General features: G+C 49.2%; 1 protein-coding gene and 1 long non-coding RNA gene across 5 annotated transcripts in view; one reads left to right on the top strand and one right to left on the bottom strand.

Annotated features, from left to right (window-relative positions):
- The window catches only part of LOC134483394 (uncharacterized), a 60,296-nt gene extending 58,771 nt beyond the window's left edge, over positions 1-1,525 (top strand). For all 4 annotated transcript variants that reach the window (XR_010060259.1, XR_010060258.1, XR_010060257.1 and 1 more), the window contains 2 exons: positions 868-947; positions 1,223-1,525. This is a non-coding gene — a long non-coding RNA (uncharacterized LOC134483394). The remainder of the gene's footprint in view (positions 1-867; positions 948-1,222) is intronic.
- The window catches only part of Cdh13 (cadherin 13), a 1,037,872-nt gene that overhangs the window by 45,367 nt on the left and 979,276 nt on the right, over positions 1-13,229 (bottom strand). The gene's annotated exons all lie outside the window — the stretch shown is intronic.

The raw sequence follows: 13,229 nt of genomic DNA, 5'->3' as shown, positions 1-13,229 counted from the left end.
GCTCCCATGTGTGAACATCTAGGCTGCGCTGTGAGGCTCAGCAAAACAGAGTGCAGCTCACTGCCCAAGGCCCTGCTCTATCCTCCCATGCACCCTCACACCCTGTCCTTTGCCACCCATGTGGTATTGCATAACCAACCCCTTGGTGGGAATGGTGGCTCTGTGCATAATCACAGCTGTCAAATGTCTGAGACATGTGGGGCCATGTGGAAAATATCTTCCCTCAAGCAGTTTTCATTTCCCTCCCCCCAAAAGCAAGGTCAATATTGGTGCTTAAAATGAACCCGTGAGCCCCCAAAGCTGCATGAAATGTGAACTGTAGCGGAGAGAGGGCTAAGGTGGGGGCTGCTGCCTTTTTAGTCCATTCTGATATTCCCAGGGTCTCGGATCTGCATGGTGAGCAGAGTTGCCAACCAGCCTTCCCAGCCTGAGGGGGCCCCCAGCCTCACATCTCAGACACACTGCTTCCTTGGGTAGCTATTCTGAGCCTTTGTCCTTTGGACCCAACGATGCCTTTCAGAGTGCCAATGTCAATTTGCCAATGTTCTTGACTTTTCGAATCCCCCACACTGACATTTGATTTTGCAGAGCTGAGTGTTTGCCTTCTCCACAGAGATGCCTCCCACCACGAGGTCCCACCATGAGGGTGGGCATCTTTGGGGAGAGTATATGTCACTATATGCCACAGAGACTGGACCCCGAGGGTGACAGTCAAATCCGAGTGAGGGATGAAAGGGCACTTGCTGTAAAAGCCTTTTAACATTTCAGAATATACAAGAAATTGGATCAAGTTGAGGGGGAAAATGGAGGAACCTATTTTTTTCTCCAGACCCAGTAGCTGCTCACACTTTCTCGTTTCTGCCACAGGGCCTCGAGGAGATGACACACTGCAAAGTTCCATTTGTGAGGAGCACCAGGACTCTGCCAGGAGGCTGGGCAGACAGCGGGTGAGTGGCTGCCCTGAGCAAGGGTCTGGGAGGCCAGGGGAGGAAGATGGGTACGGCGTGTCTATTCAGGGAGATGGGAAGGTGCTGAGGTTAAAGGTGGCACGGGTTACGTGACTCCATGAGTATGCCACGAATCCTAAGACTAGGATTCACAGTCTTTAAATATTCAGCTGACATTTATTTCGTGTGTGTGTTTATGTGGGGGCATGACATAGTGACTGTGTGGAGGTCAGAGAACAACTTGTGAGAATTGATTCTTTTCTTCCATCACGCAGGTTCAGTGAATTCGACTCAGGTCGTCAGATTTGGTGACAAGTGTCTTTACCTGCCAAGCCCTCTCACTGGCCCTGGTGTGTGACCCTGGGGTGTGGCTCTGGTGTGTGGCCTTGGTGTGTGGCCCTGGTGTGTCGTCTTTCAGCAAGTGGACTGTAGCTCAGTAAAGTTGCTATGTGCAAGCAAATTCCTTCACGGGGCTTCCCACAGTCATTAAAGCCAAAAATACTAAGCCAAACCAAACCCCTTCCCATGACAGTCTCCAGAAGACTCCATTACTGAATAATAAAGATATTTTGATTTTTCCCCTCATTGTCCCATGCTTGTCAAAGGGTTGGTGTGTGTATGTGTGTGCCTGTGTGTGCATGAGGGTGGTGTGGTGTGTGTGTGTGTGTGTTTGTGTGTGTGTGTGTGCACGTATGGTATGTACATGCATGTGTGTGCATGTATGTGTAGTGTGATGTGTGTATGTGTGTGTATGTATGTATTGTTTGTACATGCATGCATGGTTGTGTGTGTGGTATGTGTGTGCCTGTATGTGTATGTGTTGTGTGTATATGTGAGGTGTGTGGGATGTGATGTATGTTGTGTGCGCTTGTGTGTATGTGTGTGTGCATGTGTGGTGTGGTGTGATATGATGTGATGTGTGTGGTGTGTGTGTGTGTGGTGTGTACATGCATGTGCATGTGTGTGCTTGTATGGGTGTGTGGTGTGGTGTGATATGTGTATATGGTATGCACATGCATGCATGGTTGTGGTGTGTGTGTGTGTGTGTGTGTGTGTGTGTGTGTGTGTGTGTATGTGTGAGATGGCTGGTCCCTAGCAGGGCTTATGTCATGGTTTGAATATGAGTGTTGCCTGAAGGCTCACATTTTTTAAGGCTTGGTCTGCAGCCGGGGAAGCTACTTTGGAAATGGGAGGGAGTAGGTCGGTGCAGAGTGTCTTAGGAGGTTTTATAAGAGTCTGGGTCCCTTGCTCGCTTTCTCCTCCTTACAGACAATGAGGTGAAGCTCCTCCACTACACACTCTTCCGCCATGCTGTTCCACCCAGACACATGGGGCCAAGCAGCCATGGGCTGAGCTCTCAGCAAAGGGAGCCAGCACACAGCTGTCCTCCCTTCTAGGTGGTGCTGGTACACTCTGAGTCACTCGGCAATCACCTGCTGCAGAGTATGCACCTCCCACACCCAGACTGATGCCCGAGGTCCACCAGAACCTTAGCCTGTGACGTTCACATCACTCACATTTCTGCACCTGTGTCCCCGTCTGTTAAACAAAGGACGCCCTAAGTGACAGTCTCCATGCTTTTCTTTCTGACTGTCCATAAAGTTATGACAGTCTCTACCAAAGGGATCGTTACTCACGGACGAACGAAAAAGTTCTAAACTTCTCCCTGGTGGGCAGACACAACCTCAAACCCTGGCCATTTCCCCTATGTGACATGTGACATTTCCCATCATAGCTTGAGTGGACAGACTGGAAAGATGGCCGCTAAAGGTGAGAAAAATAAACAGCCTCTACCAACTGCTCACTCTGCCTTCAGAGGGTAATTATTATTTTTTTTCAAAGTAAGATCACGAGAAGTCGATTTATGCTTTCGGAGCCAATTCAAATGCTAGGTTTGAACTGTATCCATTTATCAGCTCCCAGAGAGCTGATTGATGGCATAACTGTCCTACTTTGTATTCTGACCGGCTCAGAGCATCAACTGACAGCACGGGAAGAAATATCCCCCATCTCATTGCGCCTGACAGGTTACAAATGAACACAACTCGATTTTTCTGCTGTGGAAAATTAGCGTTTTGAAAATCTCATTAGAAATTAGTCCTGAAAGCTGTTTCCCAACTCGGATGTTTGGCCCATCGCTTTGGACCTGTTTTGGCCATTCAATTTCCTGACCACACCCAGCAGGGGACCGGGATCTTTAGAACAGGTTAGGTTGTCTTTCTTATCTGCATCTAACCCTTCTGTCACCTCAGGCCTGTATTCAGGACGAAGCTCCTCTCGCTTGCCCCCTGCATGGCTGTAATGTCTACATATCAAATGATGAGAGTGACACAGACCGGTGGGCAGCATGTGAGAAGGACCAATATGCCAGTCTCAACTGACCTGAGCTTTAAGACCCTAGGCTTGCTTGGGGGTGCAGTGTCGGTGCCCACCCTGAGCGATTTCTCCTAACTCTTCTCTCAGATGTTAATGATGACTGAACTGTTCCCCTGACCCCTCCCTCCCCCATACTTATCCAGGGTGGTGGCTCCTGGAGTCACCTGCAGGGCTGAGGAGGGCAGCTCCCCAGGCTGTGACTCTGCCTTCTGATTTTGTGGATTTAGGAAGGCGTTTTAGGCTCTGAGGGATTTTTTGTTTGTTTGTTTGTTGTTGTTTTTTTTTACATCATTTACTTTCAAATCCCTAGTGATCCTCCTGCCTCTGCTTCCTAAGTGCTGAGATTACAGACACGTGCCACGGCACCCATACCATGGGACCCGTGCGAAGGACCTGCGCCATGGATCCGCCTGCGCCACGGACCCACGCCACGGACCCGCGCCACAGACCCGTGCCACAGCACCCAGTTCCCCATAGTTTCTGGGGAATCTGGTCTAGTCACTGTCATATGGGACTGGCTGAGGAGACCAGGCTCCTGATAGTCTAAGCAGCCCTAAGCCCATATCCAGGCCCCAAACATATCAAACCAAAAGGCAGGGCTACGTTGCAGTCTGAATGTGGACCATCCCTCACCGGCTCGTGAGCCTGGACACCCTGTCTCTGCTGCTGGCACTGTTTGGAAGGCTGCAGAACCTTTGGGAAGTGGAACCTGGAGGAAGTGGATCTCTGACTGGTGGGTCTTGAGGTTCACAACTCCATTTTGCTTCCTGTCCTGTCTCTGCTTCCTGATTAGCTGCGATGTGAGCAAGCAGAAGCCATAGGCTGCCACAGAGCTGTGTCCAGGTCCCCAGCTCCCCACCGCGGCAGCGGTCTGTATCCCCTCAGATGGTGATCAGGACAAACCTTTCCTCCCCTCAGTTGTTTCTTCTAAGGTATTTGATCACTGGGATGAGAAAGGTGATTGACAGGTGGGAGGGGCAGGAACCCTCTGGCTTGGGAAAACCGCCAGGCATCTCTCTGGGCGCTCAATCCCCATCCCAGGAATTCCCAAAGACTTCTGGTTCTTCCTCCTCTTGTTTCTGAGCGTCTGCTGCTCCTGCATTCCCTCACCCACTCTCCTGCCTGGGGATATCCACTCCTACGAGGCCTCCTGGCCTTTTCTTCCCTCGACTCCGTCAACCTTGACTCTGAGCTTTTGAAACACAAGGTCGATAACAGCATCCTTCAGAGTCAGGCCCATAGGGAACCCTGCTGCCTGCAGATCAAGGCTCATACAGGACCCCCAGGACCCTCACAGTCCTGTCCGTTTTCTCGGTGAGCAGCTCCAGATACTTTGAGCCTCTGTGCCTTTGCTGGTACTGTCCCCTCTGCCCAAAGGTCCTTCCCTACTCTGAGCTTGCCAGACTCTGACAGATGGCATCGCTAGGCATCTACTCTTCTCACAAGTGTCATTTTTGTCTGAGCTCTCGGACTTAAAACATTTCTTTATGCATCTCTCTTGTCCTCCAGACTGGGTAACCCTGGTGTCAGAGGTCACATGCGTTTAGGAGACCTGCATGTGAACTAGAGGCAACATCACTCTTGTTGAGTGAAGTCAAAGGGAAGGGAGGAGGGGGCTGCAGGGGGAGGGTGGCCCTGGGGCTGTTTTGATGGGGCAGCTTCTATCTGGTCTCTCTGGAACCTGCTCTGGTGGGGCCACAGCTGTGCCTGCCTAGCAACCTGGCCCCCTGCTGGGGCTCATCCACCACTGACCTCATGGAGGGGAAGGGTCCAGGGATCCAGGAGAGCATTTAGGGAGCCTGGGGGAGGCTACAGGGGACAGACTCCAATACAGTCACAGAGAGCTCAACGAAAGAGAAACATCTTCCAACTGGATCCAGTTTGAACTTGCTCACTTTCCTTCATCCACGAGTCCATACATCCGTGCATACATCCACCCAGGCACACATATGTCTGCATGCATTCATAACACGCATGCGTGTATGCATCTGCCTATGCACTCACCCAGTCTTTCAGCATGTGTGATACAAATCTTATGCACCCTGAATTAAAAGAAAAAGGACTGTCTGGGAAACCCCCGATCCCATGGATCTGATTCCCTCCCATGGAAGGGAGGCAGTGATGGAGACTGATAATATGTCAACGTAAGAGAGAGACCTGTGCTCTGAAAGCCAACATATGGTATATAGGGTCAGGAGGCACCAGTGATGACCAGTGAAGACCAGTGATGATCAGTGATGACTAGTGGTGGGAGGAGGTCTTGGAAGGACCTTTTTTTCTCTTCCTTCCTTCCTTCCTTCCTTCCTTCCTTCCTTCCTTCCTTCCTTCCTTTTTCTTTTAGACAATGTCTGGGCTGGAAGTCACTATGTAGCTGAGTGGAACCTTGATTAGATCATCCTTCTGCCTCAGCAACTTAAGCACTTAAATGCACATGTACTTAGATTCAGACCGTTGGGGAAGGAGAGATTCTTTAGTGAGTGCTCAAGAAGCCTCAAAGGGAAGCACAGCTGGGACCCGAACACAGCAGGATTGTCCTATGAGGTCTGTGGAGTGGAATATACCAGGCAGAAGAGGCTACCATGATTGGCAGTTGGGGAGGAGTCTTTTACTGAAAAGCAGCTCGGAACTGGTCCCATGGATCCGCACGCAGAGTCTGAGAGTCATTAAGACAGGATTAACCTTTCTCAGCAGTGGCTTCCATGGGTGTGGGACAGACACCAGTGCGTTCCTCAGTTGTGATTTTATTTATGTCATATATGCAGTCTGGCCCTGGGCATGGAGCAGGCTGTCCAATGCAGAAATCTCAGAAGGCTTTGCCAGGGGGAAGTCTTTGTGCCTTTCGCCGCTGTGTCATCAGGCAGGTGGGAGATTGATCACTGAGTTCTGGTACCCTGATTCAAAGTGACACTTCGGCTCCTTTTCATATTTTAAGAAGGCTCAATGGACTCTGTTCATTACGAGTGTCACCCAGCTCTAGTTACTGTGAAACCAGAAGGTCACTGCTTAGCTCGGGGCTCAGAAATATGGCACCTGTCAGGAGTGTGATTTAGGGACCTGGCCTTCCTTAGCAGCCCCCAGTGGACTAAAATTGAGTCAACGATTCAATTGGCTGCTGCAGAGTAAAACCAGGAGCCATCTGAGGCAGTCTGTGGTATACACACACAATGAACGTGCTTGGAAAGACATGTCTGTGTTTATCTAGTATGTGGTGTGTGTGTGTGTGTGTGTGTGTGTGTGTGTGTGTGTATGGTGTGAGTGTGTGTGAGGGACTGTGTGTGTGTATGTAAGAGAGGGTATGTGTGTAGTGTGAGTGGTATGTGTATGTGAGTGTGTTTCTGGTGTGGTATGTGTATATGTAGTGTGTATGTGTGTGCTGTGTGTGAGTGGTAAGTGTAGTATGTGTGTGTAGTGTTTGTGTGTGTGAGACTGTATTGTGAAAATGTGTATGTGTGTATGTGAGTGTGTGTGCACAGAAGTTCATGTGTGAGCATGTGTGTGTGTGTGTGTGTGAGAGAGGGGGGTGTGTGGTATGTAGTATGAGTGGTGTGTGTTTGTGAGTATGTTTGTGATGCGGTATTTGTGTATGTAATGTGTATGTGGCGTGTGTGTGTGAGTGGTGTGTGTAGTATCTGTGTGTAGTGTTTGTGTGTGTGAGAGTGAATGTGTGAAAGTGTGTATGTATTTGAGTGCATGTGCACAGAACTTCGTGTGTAAACACAGTGTGTGTGTGATTGTGTGTGGATCTGCATGTGTGTGAATGTGTATGAGTGTGTGTGTGTCTATGTGTGTGTGAATGTGTGTGTGTGTGTGTGTGTGTGTGTGTGTGTGATTGTGTGCCCCGCTGGAGAAAGTGTGTTGCTGAGTTAAATCTTAGCCCCTCTTCTGACTAGAACACACCCCTTCCTGGTCAGCACGATGGTGCAACAAACAGTGGCTCACACCATCAGCAAGTCCACCTTAGTCTGCTTCGGTCAGTGGCAGGAGAGGCCAGTCACATATCCAAGTCTCCATGGAGCACATTGGAAGGGTGCTGCTGCCACTGAAGGAAGGCCAGGGACCAGCCAGGGTCTAGGGTTGGGGTTCGAATCCCACCTCCCCACCAGAGCAGGCATAAAACTTCTGAAAATGAGAAGTGATTGCCCCTGGCAAACCCTGGCACTACTTTCCAGGATGAGGGACGGGGTCAGAAAAGATGTGGTGGATGGTGGATGGTCCTGACTCCCAAGAACAGTGGTCAGCAAGGGACACTCAGACTCCGTCTGAGAGGTGGGCACTCCTCGGGCAGGAGAGATGGCTCGGCGTCAGGAGTGGGACTTCCTGCAGAGGAACTGAGTTTGGCTCTGAGCCCTCACACAGAGGTTCGAGACCGACTGTAAGTCCAGCAGCTCCAGTGTCCTCCTCAGGACTCTCTGGCCACCTGCATCTACCAGTCCCCCAACAGACACAAATTAAAATAAAATAAATCTTAAAAAAAAAGAGTTAGGGACTGTTAACTTCTATGGGAAAAGAGATTTCACGGCGGCTACCAGCACTCTGTCCAAGCAAGGTGGAGGAAGAGGGCTTGTGATTATTACATGAATTTAATATTTATGCCAGCATGAACTCAGGGTGATAAAGCTCCATTTTCTATCTTCCGCGGAATGAGGTGGGGGGTATTTATGAGCAAAAGCAGGCATGAGTGAGCAAGGAAACGTACCAAATGCTGGCCATAAAACTCCCTCTCCAACCGAGCCGCCGCCTTAGCCCCTCTGAGCTGGAAAGCCCTTGCTCAGCAAATCACAAGCACCTGAGATTACAAGGGAGAAGGAGGAGGAGGAAGAGGAGGGGGAGGAGGAGGAGGAAGAGGAAGAGGAAGAGGAAGAGGAGGAGGAGGAGGAGGAGGAGGAGAAGCAGATGGGCAGTGGGGACCAACTCCTGCTTTCCCTCTATCTTAAGAGCATGAGAGATGTGGAAAAGAGGCAGTTAGCCAAACACAGTGAAGCCCAAGAGGTGAGGAGGGCCCGTGCTCAAACACAGGGGCTAGGGGGATGTAAGAGAACTGGCTTTGTAAGAGATGGTGGAGGGCAGTGAAGGATGACACCAAAGGGTTGACCTCTGGTCCAGAAACACATATAAACATGGGCATGTGCACCTACACATGCATGCATGCCAACGTGAACACACGTACCTCACCAATACCTACCTACCCCAAACCTATCTCTTGGATTGACGGCTGAGATTGTATAGCAATAGGTAAGTTGCAGCTTTAGTTAGAGGACAAAAGTTGCATGTAGAATGTTCTGGAAAAGTGTGGAACACTCAGGTTCCTCACCCCCACCCCTCCATGGAGACAACAGCAGGGGCCATTGGCAGTCACTTCAGAAGCATGCTTCCTGGCAATTTTACGTATCCAGGTTTTGCATTTCACTTCCGTAATGTATTTCTGTCAATAATACAAATCCATCTTTCTAAGGAAAGTCATATTTATGACACTTGGAGCAAACCATTTTCTAGTGAAAATCTCTAGATACTTCCGGAAACCATAGACAAGGCCCGAGGTGTCATTTTTTTGGTCCTGCTTTGCCAACATACATCTCCCTTCCCCCTAGAGTCACCTTCATTTTGGTCTAGGAGGCCATGCCTACTCCTGCAGTCCTAGGGACTAGTTGAGATTTTCTTGTACCAGGTCCCCTGGACTGATCCAATCTGGCTGCCTGTGACTGGCATAAGTCTGGACTGTGATTGTCTCTGGATCAGCCAGAGAAAGTTCCAGAATTCCACTGGAGCAGTGGACAGGAACTTCCCTGTCATGAAGAGCTGCAGCCCTTGTTGCAAGCCAAGGTCCTGTTTGAGAGTAATATTGATGCCAGGTAAAGACATCATCTAATCAAGGCCTGTCAAGACAAGCCCACTGGTACAGTAGTGGGACAGATGCCATGGATGTGACCAACCATTTTCTGATTGTTTCTTAAGACCAGCTCCACAAGGTGAAGCCCAGACCTGTCACCAGTATTGCACAAGAACCTATGTCTAGACAGGTCGTGGAGCCCAGGAATTTACCCACTGTTATTATTCTGCTAAGTGGACACAGTGTTAAATCAATTCCTCATGACTTATCATTATACCCATAGATTAGTGCTTCTACCAAACCTTCTCAGAGATGTTTCTATTTGCAGTAGATGATGATGGATACATGGAGTCACAACTGGCCACGATGTAGAGGAGAACCAACTGCAGAATGCTTAGCCTTACAGAGAATGCATATACCACATCCCCTGTCCCAAGACTCAATGATCATGGCGGAAGAGGGTGTGGAAAGAACATAAGAGCCAGAGGCAGTGAATGACGACACAGAAACAGTGTCCCCAGGACACGGCAGTGTGCTCCTGTGCATATGAATTTACGAAGTTGTGCCAGCATGCATGGAGCTTGTACAAGCTCAAAGCAGAGCAAATCTCTCTCAGCCTGGAGAGATGTGGGCCTGAGATCCCACCCCTAGTTGAAGAAACTGTCAGCTGCTGGGAAAGGAGGGGTTAGTTTCTTCCAGGAGTGTAGCCCCAATGAGTTCACTGTACTCCAGCAGGAAGCCATATGTCTAAGAGTATTTGGGTAACACACATTGACCTTGATAGGTGGGGGACAAAGGACACAAAGTTGGACGGGAAGGGAAGGGGTATAGCTAGGAAGAGTTGGGGTGGATAGGACCAACGCTTGTTATATATAATTCTCAAAGAATTAATAAGATATATTCTAAGACCAAGTTAACAAGGAGAGAGATTCCTGGTAAAGGTGACCATGAAGGCACATGTAGGGCTGACATTATAAGCAGGCACTCTGGCGTTCCTATTCTGACGGGCTGGTGCCTACTGCCAGCTGTGCTAATCTGAGCGTTTCTCACGAGCAGTCAGCTCCAGTTGGGTGTGAGACCCTCACCTTTCCCCTAGAGTTCCCAGTTCTGGGAGCTGCCTCAGTCCCCTGCCCCCACTCCATTACAGTTTGAGACAGCTTGTCTCAGGAGCCAAGAATCCTGGCCAAAAGTCTCTCCAGGGGAAGAATAATCTGTGAGAATAAACGCTGAAGTCGCAGGCCATGCTATCTATAGATGGGAAGTGACCCTTTTGCTTTTTAGTTTATTATTACTCATATTAACTTCCCCTCTCTGGAATCCCTTCTCAGCTCTCTGTAAAACGACGCCCTGGGCTAGGGCTGAGGAGGGACTCGGCATCCCCATCCCTGTATAGCATCGCCAGCACCGCACTCATGTGGCAGCCGCACCTGGAATCCCAGTGCTTAGGAGGCAGAAGTTTAAGGTCATCCTCAGCTACATGGTGAGGTTGAGGCCAGCCTGGGCTACAGGAAAGAAGAAAGTGCTCTTTGCTCGGACAGACTGAGAGCGAAGAAGGATTGCAAGGAGAAGCTATCTTTCCTGAAGAACAAGTTCTGTGAAAATAAAAATCTCATTTCTCAGAAAGATGATGGGGGTTCGGAAGGATGAAGGCAATGGAGCCGATGACAGCCCATCAAGGGAGGCTCCAGCAGGGCCCGGCCTGCAGCGGGTGCTGCATCATCACACAGGGGAGGGCCACTCGCAGTGCATTATGGGAGCATTTGAAAGCAATGGCGCTAGCTTCATCTTAGCATCTCCGACAGTGGCCAAGAATCCCACGTCAGTTTGTAGAGTGCACTTCTACAACAACAAAAATCCAGGTGATGTGTCAGCCGATTAATAGGACTGCACCGTCCGGAAGTGATGCCCGCTTAACTTCCCTCCATCCCACCGTCGTGTGTGCGGTTCACATCCACACTTGGCAGGCACACCAGCGTGTGGCAAATACTTGTCTAGACCATGAGAATGGAGCAGAACAGGGCTTGTTCTGGAAAAAGGGAGAAGGGTAGATACACTGGATAACACCAGGAAGACACCAGCCATGCCTGGAGCCTTGGAGCAAGGTGTTTGCCTTGCAGGCTTGCAGAGGCCCTGGCTGCTTTTGACTTTTGGTGTGACATAATTAGCTGCTTTAAGTTCCTGCAGTGATGGGTGCAAGCAGAACTACAGCAGGGGGACGCTGGCCTGGTCTGTGCTGCCTGTGTGTGGTTTCCGAGAGAGAGTGTGTGTGTGTGTGTGTGTGTGTGTGTGTATAAATGGCCCCACAGCAGCAGCAACAGCAGTCTATCAGTGGAGAAAACCAGTGTCTCAGTGTTGTTTGAAGGAAAAATAAAAAGGTACCCAGTTGTGGGTTTTATTTTATTTTATTTTATTTTTTTGGTTCTTTTTTTTTCGGAGCTGGGGACCGAACCCAGGGCCTTGCGCTTCCTAGGCAAGCGCTCTACCACTGAGCTATTCCCCAACCCCATTTTATTTTATTTTATTTTATTTTATTTTATTTTATTTTATTTTGAGACAGGGCCTCATGTGGTCCAGGTTGGTCTTGAACTCATAATGTAGCCAAGGACAACCTCGAACATCTGACTTGCAGTTCCCAAGTGCTGGGATGGTAGGCATGTGATGCCATGCCTGGTTTATGCAGTGCTGAGATGTGAACTCGGGGCTTTACCTGTGCTAGATGAGTGGTGCACTCAGTGGGATGCAACCTCAGTCTTCCTAGAAGCCGTTTGCTAAAGCCTAAGTGCTTTATGCTACCCAACTATCAGCGCTGATTTCCCTCTCCTCTGTCTTCTTTCCTTCCTCCCCTGGTGTTTTTCTCGTTTTTTTTTCCTTTTTCTTTTTGTTTTTTGTTTTTGATGTAGTGCTGAGGATCGAACCCAGGGCTTTGTTTTTTCTAGGTATGATAAATCCTGTCTTAAACACTTGAATTTTGGGGGCCGGAGAGATAACTCAGTTTTCTTAAGAGCACTGACTGCTCTTCCAGAGGTCCTGAGTTCAATTCCCAGCAACCACATGGTGGCTCACAACCATCTGTAATGGGATCTGATGCCTTCTTCTGGTGTGTCTGAAGACAGCTACGGTGTACTCATAAACATTAAAAGAGAAATAATTCTTTTAAAAAAAGAAACCTTGGTTTTTACAGCTTATTTTCCAGAGATCGTCTTAGTGGCAGGTGCAAGTGACCACAGAATGAGGACTTGCCTGGAAGGTGTAAAAACCAGAATAAACCTAGAATCTAATAAAGTGTGGCTCAAGTCACTTATCAGCTTCACAGGAAGTCTACAGAGCTCACCCTGACCTGTCATTCTGACTTCCACGCTCTGGTCAGATGAGAACTGTGAACACACGTGAAATTCCAGATGTAAACAAGTCGTACATTTAAAATTGTGCCAATTTGAGAAGCTTAAATGAAATCCTGTGCCCCTGAGCTCTGCTCTACCTGGGGCCTGGGAGTCACGCGGAGCCCAGCACATGCATGCTCCCTGCCAGCTAGACGCTGAGATACCATCTGGCTTATTTTGTCCACGGTCATGGTGTTGCAGCGTATCTATTGAAGTAAGCCTTCAAGACAGCGGGGCCAAAACACAAGAGCATCAGTGCTGTCTGTGAATACACGGATATAACTTTTATTCTGTCACTAGCTGTTGCCATTATTTCTCACTGTTCATAGCTTACAAATCACACTTTCCCCATGAGCATTTGTGCTCAGTGTAAACATTGCCCGTCTGTGGCAGTTTCCGGTATTTGCTTCCAGTTTCAGAAAATATTCCTTAGGACCGAAGGGTGGCCACTACACTTGGGATAACCTTAACTTCCATGTCTACACCCTGCTCAAAATGCAGGACAAACACGCTAGGAATCTAATCGACGCCTGGGCGCAGCAAAGGGTGACCTTCACCTTCGCAGAAAACTCACCTCAAGGAAATGGTTCATTCTAGGACGAGAGGGAGAGAGAGAGAGAGAGAGAGAGAGAGAGAGAGAGAGAGAGAGAGAGAGAGAGAGAGAGAGAGAGAGAGAGAGGGGCAGGCAGGCAGTAGTTT

The sequence above is a fragment of the Rattus norvegicus genome, chromosome 19 (assembly GCF_036323735.1).
Source record: "Rattus norvegicus strain BN/NHsdMcwi chromosome 19, GRCr8, whole genome shotgun sequence".
NCBI lineage: Eukaryota > Metazoa > Chordata > Mammalia > Rodentia > Muridae > Rattus > Rattus norvegicus.
Note: the sequence above shows the minus strand (reverse complement) of the source record. Positions and strands in the feature narration are given on the sequence as shown.